We start from the raw sequence: 10,581 nt of genomic DNA, 5'->3' as shown, positions 1-10,581 counted from the left end.
CTTTGCTGAATTAGAATTATAAGTGTTCATTCAAAGCTAGCTTTCTTATATGTTTATAGCTACCACAGAGGTATTGTTTAAGATCTGCACTGGGAATGTATAAAAACTTCTATCCAAAATATCACGACTACAATAAGACCATAAATTCTAGTTCAATGTTTCACATGCACACATACAAAGACACATAATTCTCTTAAAAATATGAGATTTAATATTTTTGACCACAGCAAAGAATGTTTTATGGTTTTTCAAGTTGCCTAAATGCAAAACAAAATGAATATTAAAATCTTGTATAAAAACAAAACTTGAAAACCAATCAATCTGCATCAATAGCTTTTCAGTTCAATTCTTTCCTAGAACCAAGGGAGGTTGTTGTTGAAAAGAAGGGGAGAAGGAAAGGAATTTATTTAGCTTGAAAATTTGCTAAGTAATGAATTACCATATTCTCCAGAAACTTCACTGACAATTAGCATTCTAGCCTTGATCCAGGGGAGGAAAAATGCACTGCAGCTGTTTTATACACATCTATATCTGTGTTCAGTAAAATATGTTAGGTACTTTAAATATGCTTATGTAATGTTGGCAAACAGATATTTTCCCCTTATTACAAATGTAAATGCTAATGTAAAATTGATGCAAACTTTAGCTGAGGCTCTATGGATCTTTGTGGTCTGCATTGCTGTCTGAATCCCTCTACATTCAGCTCCTCTGGGAGATATTTACAATCCCAGCTTCAACCAATGGGTGGCATCATGTGGGCTGCAATTGTGCCGAGGAAAATCAGCTAGAAAAAATGCACTTTTCCTCCTTCTCAGTTAATTAGGAGGATAAATGCCCAAAATATTGCAAAAAGCATGCTCCAAGGCTCACCTTCAACTTCACTTTTTCTGGAAAGCTGCTTCCTTCTTTTCACTTAATCTTAGCCAAAAGGCTGAGAAACAATGCTTCCTTCTTTTCTAAAGCTTTACCATGTTTCTAAAATTCTTAGATCTCTTTTCCTCCAGACTCATGTATTCCTTATAGTCTACTCTCAGACCATTTCATAGGTATCAGTTGTGCCTTCCCAGCTTCACTGAACATCAAAGCCTCTTCACCGTATTCTTAACCAGAGTTCTCCATGCTACCCAGCACAGTCCTGGATGCACACGAGTCTCTGATGGCTGCTTTTTGGTTGATTGTCTACCCCAAGTTCCCTATCAGAAAGGCAGTCTCCCTCCTCCTGCAATCCCTACACAGACAAACAGAAGTAAGATAGCCTCCAGAAGAAGGTATTTCCCCATCACTTTTTAAAAATGTAGCACTGAAGTTAGACTTGGGGAGCATTCATGACGTGTCAGTTTTATTCATTGCATAGGTCACGGATGAGTTTCACATGATTATAGTGTGTGCACAGGTGCATACACACACACACACACACACACATTTCTTTTAGCATTCCTGATGTCTAGAGAGCATGTCCACCTTGCCTTTGTAACTAAGCCCTGGTTTTCGTCTTAAAGGAAAAGATCTTAGGAAAACACTAAACCAGAATTGTATTTTCCACCTAAAAACCACTTATTGTTTGGAAATCATCTCTCTCATCTCCCCATTCATGCTTGTGATGCCCACAAACTGCAAGTGCAGCCACACAGCCTACACTTAGCTCACTGACTCCATTCCAGACATGAGCTGACTCACCATACCCTCTCTGTTTGTAAGTAATTTAAGAAAAATTTATCACACTTGAAATAACCCAGAGAGAGGGCCAAAATCCTTTCAATGACAGTGTTCTGGTTCTATAGAAATAACAAATCTGACCCAAACAAAGATCAGGAGTTAGAAATCCAGATGCCACATATCATCAGAGCCCTAGACCTCCAATTTGCATTTCCTGTCCTAATTTGCTGGCTGATCAAAGGAGAGTCCTCCACCCTGGACAGCCAGGAGCGTTCTTGCTATGCAGCTCAGCATTTCTGGTTCCACAAGTGGGTCAAGAGCCAGGTTCTTTTCTTGGATTCATTCCAGGGATCAAATGTTGGGTCCACCAGTGACTACCCAGCAAAGGGTAAAAAAAAGAAAGAAGACAAATCACAGAGAATCTGAAGCCTGACAAATTGGAATACGTCTCTCCTGCGGCACTCAGTACCTTGCCGTAATATTTATACTGAGTTTGCTCTATGCCAGGCATTGTTTCAAGTGCTTCACACACATTAACTCATCTAGACCTCCTAACAAGTCTATGAGGAAGGTGACATTACATTTGAAGGAACTGGAACGCATAATATCAAAACCACATGGCAAGGGTCCATGGTAGAGGTAAGATTTGAATCCAGGTCCACTGGCTCCAGAACCTGGCTTTTAACGGTCACACTTAAGTGGCAAAATAAAGCCATATGGTTTGGAGGAGAGAAAGCCAGTCAAATAGAGAACTGATCTCTATCTGGATCTAACCCTGTTGCAACGACACTATGAATTCAAGTAGCAGATGATAGAATTGCATATTTTTAATAGCTTTCATTGTCCAAGATAAAGACCCTTACTAGAGTATTCTTGGAAAATAACGAGGCCCTGCTCAGTTGTGGAGCCCGAAGTCCTGGCCTGCATAGCACTGGCATTCCAGGGTGGAGGGCTTTCTTCTGATCAGCCAGCAAACCAAGGCAAGAAATGAATATCAGAAAGCCCAGCCCCTCTCACAGACTTCTTGTTCTCCACCCAGGAGCTTGCACTGCCCTAATAGGGATTGGCACCAAGCCAAGCTCAGATTCTCACCTCCTCCTCCCAATTCCATGCAGGTGCACAATTGCTGGTCAGGGTTCCGGGTACAAGTGTTGATAGCGCTGTGCTTTTTCTTTTAACACGTGGCATTAAAATCCAGCTAGCAGTCCATGTGAGAAAGTACTCAGGCATCACTGAAACACCTCTTAATTACTCTCCGCCTACAGCCAAAATGTTATCAAATGATGTCAATGCAATCCCCTAACAATCTTTTCAACTCTTACCCTTTTTTCACTTCCCAGGCACTGCTCTGGTGGAGGTTTTCACCAGCTCTCACCCAAATTCCTGTAACAACCTCTTTATACCCACCTTCAAGCATCAGTTCGGCCCTCTAAGCCATTCTCCACGCAGTATCAGGTGGCCCTTTTAAAATGTAAATCTCATCATGTAATTCCAAGAAAAAAATTCCTGAAGTGGCTCTCACAGACCTACAGGGAAAAAAAATAAAAATAAAAATTCATTTTTGGCCGGCACAGTGGATTGCTCAGATTTCGGCGCTGGGAATCAACAAGTTGGACGTCCACTCAGAGACCTAATTAGAAAGTCAGTAATTACAAAGACAACAGATGGATAAATTTATAATGAAGGGAAGAAACCAGCCTAAAAAGGTAGAGAATACTCAAAATCAGAATGCCTCTCCCTCTACAGGGGATCACAGTTCCTCATCAGCAATGGAACAAGGCCTGATGGAGAACGAGTGTGTTCCATTAACAGAAGTAGGCTTCAGAAGGTGGATGATAAGAAACTTCTGTGAATTAAAAGAACTTGTTCTAACCTAATGCAAAGAAACTAAGAACTTTGAAAAAAGGTTTGACGAAATGCTAACGAGAATAGACAATTTAGAGAGGAATATAAGTGAATTAATGGAGCTGAAAAACACAACACGAGAACTTCGCGAAGTAAGCACAAGTTTTAACAGTCGAATTGATCAAGCAGAAGAAAGGATATCAGAGGTCGAAGACCAACTTAATGAAATAAAACGAGAAGACAAGATTAGAGAAAAAAGGATAAAAAGGAATGAGCAAAGTCTCCAAGAAATATGGGACTTTGTGAAAAGACCTAATCTACGTTTGATAGGTGTACCTGAATGTAACGAAGAGAATGAATCCAAGTTGGGAAATACTCTTCAGGAGATTATTCAGGAAAATTTTCCCAACCTAGGAAGGCAGGACAATATTCAGCTCCAGGTAATACAGAGAACACCACAAAGATATTCCTCAAGAAGACCAACTCCAAGGCACATAATCGTCAGATTCATTAGGGTTGAAATGAAGGAGAAAATACTAAGGGCAGCCAGAGAGAAAGGTCAGGTTACCCACAAAGGGAAGCCTATCAGACTTACAGCAGATCTCTCAGCAGAAACCCTACAAGCCAGAAGAGAGTGGGGGCCAATATTCAACATCCTTAAAGAAAAGAACTTTCAACCCAGAATTTCATATCCAGCCAAATTAAGCTTCAAAAGCAAAGGAAAAATAAAATCTTTCACAAACAAGCAAGTACTTAGAGATTTCACCACCACCAGGCCTGCTTTACAAGAGCTTCTGAAAGAAGCACTACACATATAAAGGAACAACCAGTATTAGCCTTTCCAAAAATCTATCAAAAAGTAAAGAACATTAACATAATGAAGAATTTACATCAACTAATGGGCAAAACAGCCAGCCAGCATCAAATGGCAATATTAAACTTACATATATTATTATTAATCTTAAATTTAAATCGACTACATCCCCCAATCAAAAGATACAGACAGGAAAAAGCCAAAACCCATCGGTATGCTGCATCCAGACCCATCTCACATGCAGCGATATACAAAGACTCAAAACGAAGGGATGGAGGAAGATTTACCAACCAAACGGAGAGTAAAAATAAATAAATAAAAAGCAGGAGTTGCAATTCTCACCTCTGATAAAATAGACTTTAAAGCAACAAAGATCAAAAGAGGCAAAGAAGGACATTACATAATGGTAAAAGGATCACTGCAACAAGAATAGCTAACGATCCTAAATATATACGCATCCAATACAGGAACACCCAGATACATAAGACAAGTTCTTAATGACTTATAAAGAGACTTAGACTCCCACACAATAATAGTGGGAGACTGTAACATCACATTATCAATACTGGACAGATCAACGAGACAGAAAATTAACAAGGATATCCAGGACTTGAACTTGGACCTGGAACAAGTAAACTTAATAAACATTTATAGAACTCTCCACTTCAAATACATAAAACATACATTCTTATCAGTACCATATCACACCTATTCTAAAAGTGACTATATAATTGGAAGTAAATCACTCATCAGTAATTGCATAGTATTTCATAGGTTTAAATGAAATATTGGTTGGCTGCTTGTTTGTTATTTTCTTCCCTTATTCCTTCCTGTCTCCATTGTTAAGCACAATTATTGGCATAAAAGAGGTTTTCAATTCTCATTTTTAGACTGCATTCTAGCCTGGGCAATAAAGCAATACTCCCGTTCTCTCTCCCTCTTTCTCTTCCTTTTTCTTCCTCTCCTTCATTCTTTTTTTTTCTTTCCCTCTTTCTTCAAAAAAAAAAGAGTGGTGTATTTATAGAAACAAAGAAATTAAAAAGCAGAGAATTTATAAACATTACCAAATGGAGGACTAATTGCCTTAATATATATAAACTAAAAAAGTAAAAAATAAAAAATAAAAATTCATTAGCATAGCATATCATGCTTTTAAGTTAGTTAATAATATGCTGGCATTTGCAGAGTTTACAAAACATTTCACATCTGTTTTCTCACTGTATTAGTCCATTTTCACACTGTTGATAAAGACATGCCCAAGACTGGAAAGAAAAAGAGGTTTACGTGAACTTACAGTTCCACGTGGCTGGGGAGGCCTCAGAATCATGGTGGGAGGCAAAAGGCACTTCTTACATGGTGGTGGCAAGATAAAATGAGGAAGAAACAAAAGCAGAAACCCCTGGTAAACCCACCAGATCCTGTGAGACTTATTCACTATCACCAGAATAGCACAGGAAAGACAAGCCTCCATGATTCTATCACCACCCACTGGGTCCCTCTCACAACACATGGGAATCCTGGGAGATAAAATTCAAGTTGAGATTTGGGTGGAGGCACAGACAAACCATATCACTCACTTAATCCTCCCAAGAACATGGCAGCCCCTAGTGTACCCTGTGGCCACTCCTCATAGTGTTCTCTGTTTTTCCAGCTACACCAAGCTACTTGTCATTCCACCTGTTGGCCCTGTTCTTTGCATATGCTCTTTTGCATATGCTATCATATTTTTTAATCTAGAATGCTCCTTTTTATATTCTCCATCTTATGAAAAAGTGCAAATCAATTTCCCCATCTGCTGTCTCCCTTTATCCTTTGTTTCTATTAATACCTAGCACTGTCCAGCCCATTTATTACCCTTAAAGTGCTCTCCCACCCTGTACCCAGGGGCTGGAAAACTGTGCTGAAGACCAAATCTGACCCACTGCCTGTTTTTTTAAATAAAGTTTGAATGGAACACAGCTATGCTCCTTCACTTCCTGTTGTCTACGGCTACTTTCACACTACATCCACGGAGTAGAATAGCTGCAACAGACGTGTGGCCCTAAGAGCCTAAACTGTTTAATATCTGGGCCTTTACAGAAAACATTTGACAACCCTTGCTATGCTTCATGCATGAAATCAACCTAATGCCCTAGGAGTTCCGGGACTCAAGCCAATGGCAACCTACTGGGACCCTATGATGCAGCTCTGGCTCTAGGAGAGCAGCCTGAGAAGCAGATTGTCCTACTGGAAAGTGGTATATTTTTCCCATGAGATTGGGCTGGCAAAGTGATCCTGATACATTGACTTTAGGTGACTCACACACATCAGACAAAAGACGAGCTTGGGATTCTCATTTACCAACAACCCGCTCTGTGTCCTGAGCTGCATGTGCAGTTCACATACTGCCTACCATGCAGCTGTGTTTATGCTACGGTGCTTCCTATGGTCTACAACACCCAAGAGAAGTAGGTATGGTGGTACACTTACCCTCCTCCCCAACCACTGCGCTCCCTGAACCTGGTTCCCAGAGGAGCATCCCACTCCTGCCATAGGCTCTGCACCACATGCCACACAGTTCTCTGTGAGTGGCCATGCTCATTTCTTCTGAGGGCCTTCCAGACTGTGGCTCTGTCATCATTTGATCAATGTCCCTTCTTGTCTCTATCCAACGTGGTAACATCATGCCCTCCCTGTTAGTCCTGGTTGGTCTCTCAAGCCAGGAAGGGTGAGAGGCAACAATTCCTAAAAGGAATAGGACCATTCTTCCTTCTGTGTCCTTTCCACTGGTAGCAGTATGTAGAAGGCAAGGGTATGGTCAACATTGAAAGAGATTAAATTCTAAGAAGGCAGTGATTAAGACATGGTTGTAAAATGTATCATCCTATATTTGCGCTTTAAAATTCCAATAAGCAAATTTAACATGACAGAAAACAAATTATCATTGACATTATTTGGCATTATCTGAGCGAGACTTGCATTGGTGATGGTCATCAACAGTGCTCAGTACCAACCTTTGCGAATCACCCTGAGCCAGTCTTCAGAAACAGCGCAATGGATGGATGAGGCAGTGTCCGTCATGAGTAATGATGGAAACAAGCCTTACACAAACTGTGTTAAGAAACTGCAGAGATGAAAAGTTCTATATTGTTTCAATGCAAGCAGATTCAGAAGAGTCACGGCATGGTGACTAACAACAGCATCGTTGTCTTTTTCTCAGGGTTGGAAGATAAAAAATTAGCCCGGAATGGAACATTTGACAAAGAACTTGAAGAGCCAGTTCCTGGATACAACAGAAAGAGATGGTGCCTGGAAATGAAGAAGATCTTTACATGCACTGACTGGACAATAAAAGGTACGTAAGTACCTCTTCTATACTCATAGTTCAAATTTTCATCAGTAAACCATGATATCTAGCATGGGACCATTGCTTTTTTAATACATTTTTTAATCAAATGGTTTATATAGACAGAGGCCTCACAAAAAGTTATTTTCATGTGCTCACTCTGAGGTGATCCTCTGGCCAGGGAAATGTCATACTCTGGTAGATCAGGGGCAGGTCAAATCTCCTAAATCCAGGCCAGGCAAGTGCAGTCAACTGCATCCAAATTGCAGGGACTGAGAGTGAGAAAGGAGGAGTTTCTCAAAAGAAAATGAAGCTACTATTTTAGAGCTGGGAAAACAGACCCAGCACAAGCTAAAATCCATAGATGTTCACGTCACCCCATGCAGGGTGGGTTAGTGTCATTTCTCTTACATGAGAAACCTCAGGAATGGACGGGTTGGGCCATTTGTCCAAGGCTCTGTAGCAAATCAGTCAAGAGACAAGATCTACATTAAATCTAACAAACTAACTCTGCAACTAGCTGAGATCATCTACATTTGGCAATCACTGATCAAATCCAGGGCTTTAGATCTGGTAAGGGCTTGGTGTCAGAAGATGTGGAGTGACTCTAGCTCCTTCATTTGCTAGTTGTATGATATGGAACAACTTAACCTCTCTGAATCTGTCCCTTTGGGTACACAATTTGGACTAATAATAATGCCCTTGCAGCACTGACATTATTATTAAAAAACAATACTCATAAAGAATTAAGGCTAGTATACTATTAATAACTGTAGCAGATATAAAGGATAGATATTATTGTGTTTTATTTATTTTTAATAGACTTGAAAATAGCATGTCCTATGTGCCAGTTCCTGTTCTAAGTGTATCATGAATAGCAACTCATTTGATGAGATAGTGCACCCTCATTTTATAAATAAGGAAACTAAGGCCCAGAGATGTTTTAGTGACTCACCCAAGGTCACAAGCTAATGAATGGGTACCAGGCTTCAGACCCAGGCAGTCTTCCACTGTTGCTAAACTCCACTGCCTCCAAGGAAAAGGTAGTTATTATTATCATTCAATAAGTGGTGGCATTTTATTGCCATTATTATTATAGATGAGAAAACTGAAATCTAGAGGCATTAAAATAGAAGTGAAGCTAAAAATAAATCCTGGGTCTAATGCTTCTCAGTCCACTGCCCTTTGAATCTGCTGCACCATTTCCTACTGAGAGGAGAATTACATAAAGGAAAAGTAGTAGGATCATGTGTCTTCTGACAAATGAGATTTTTTATGCAATATATCAGGTATTATTATCAGGGAGAAGAAGATTGTTTTTTCCATAATAGACTCTAATTGTGTGTAAAGCAGAAAGAGAAAGCAAGCGAACCTTTCCTTGTTTCTAGGTAGAAATAAGAAACATTACAGAAGTTCTAAGTTCCCATGGGTTTGAGAGTCACAGTGCCAGTTTATAAAAACAGCAGTATCATGATTCCATTTCAAAAGCACAAAAGTGACTCCAGAGGATTGTTAGTGTCTGCAGAGGATTAAAGAATGTGCCGTGGAGAAGCTACAGTTTTGGAAGTTAGTGTCAGTCCTCAGATCTCCAGGGAGTTCAGTCCTAGCAGTGCAGCTGCTTCCTTGAGATTGAGATGAGGCAGTCACAAACTCTATGCAAAAATCCCCAGAGCCACCCCTGCTTTTAGTATTTTCCTAGAGTTTCACTTCTCCCTACTCTGGAGAAACTCCTCCTCCTCTGAGGTTCATTTAGACTATGGTATAAATCAGGAGTAGGTGAACTTTCTGTAAAGAGCCAAATATAAGTATTCCAGGCTTTGAGAGATCTGCAGTCCTGGTCCCAGCTACTCAACTCTGCCATTGTAGCAACAGCTCCTATGGACAATGCGTGATGCAATCAGAGTGGCTGTGTTCCAATAATCCTTGTTTACAAACACAGACAGTGGGCTCGATTTGGCCTGTGGATCATCATCCCATGACTCCTGGCATGAATCCTTTTCCCATGTGGATTCTACCCACTAACTCCTGAACCTCCCTTCATAGTCACCAGGAGCTTTCTCGCTGGGCTTGCAGTCATTAGTCTGAGCCTCCACTACATGCCAAGTGCTGGGCTTCCCTTCTTCCCCAGCAATGGGCATCAACACCGCCCATGTCTTGACCTGCTCAGGTCCAAGAACTTTTATTCATTCCCGATTCACCTTAAACACTCACCCCACAGTACATTCAGTAGCCAGTCATTTGGCCTCTGATTCCTAAACTACCCCAGTCTTTGGTCACAAACCCTGAACCTTCCTAATTTCCTTACTGCCCACTTCATCTTCCCCATCTCAGCATGCTGTGCTGCTCTGTCCAACACAGTAGCCACTACCACATGGGACTGTAGAGCATTGAAAATTTGTCTAGTATCAATTGGGATGTGCTGTAAGTATAAAATACACACCAGATTTCTAAGGCTTAGTATTAGAAAAAGGAAAGAGCTGATTAAATTAGTTACATGTTTAAACTATATTTTTGATATGTTAGCCAAGTATATTATTAAAATCAACATAAACTCTCTTATAATGTGTTGTAGAGAATTTTAAAATAGCCACAGGGTGGGTTGCATTTGTGACTTGCATTAAATTTGTATTGGGCAGCACTGTCTTAGATGTCTCCCTTTTTCTCCAAATCATCAGGCCATGCTCATCTGCCCCACTGTTTCCCTATTTAGCCTAGGCCTCATGACATGTTACTGCAAACCCTTCTGCACCAGGACCTCAAAGCTCTCACCCAATTGTTCTTCTTGCATAGTTACTGTACTTACCCCCTGCAAACCAAACAGCCACCATCTGTACTCTTGCAATGTGGAGCACTAGAGAATTAAAACTACCCAATTCTGCAGAGAATTGAGCCACCTCAAGTTCACAGCTTTGACGTGTATTGGACTTCTAGTATGGCTGGT

General features: G+C 40.5%; 1 pseudogene; it reads right to left on the bottom strand.

Annotated features, from left to right (window-relative positions):
* Positions 1–788: 788 nt before the first annotated feature.
* LOC135269864 (U2 spliceosomal RNA) lies at positions 789–943 on the bottom strand (annotated as a pseudogene).
* Positions 944–10,581: the final 9,638 nt, after the last annotated feature.

This window comes from Aotus nancymaae, unplaced genomic scaffold (assembly GCF_030222135.1).
Source record: "Aotus nancymaae isolate 86718 unplaced genomic scaffold, 86718_ANA_hifiasm-v0.15.2.pri h1tg000057l, whole genome shotgun sequence".
Taxonomy (NCBI): Eukaryota; Metazoa; Chordata; class Mammalia; order Primates; family Aotidae; genus Aotus; species Aotus nancymaae.
This window is presented reverse-complemented; position numbering and strand designations above follow the sequence as displayed.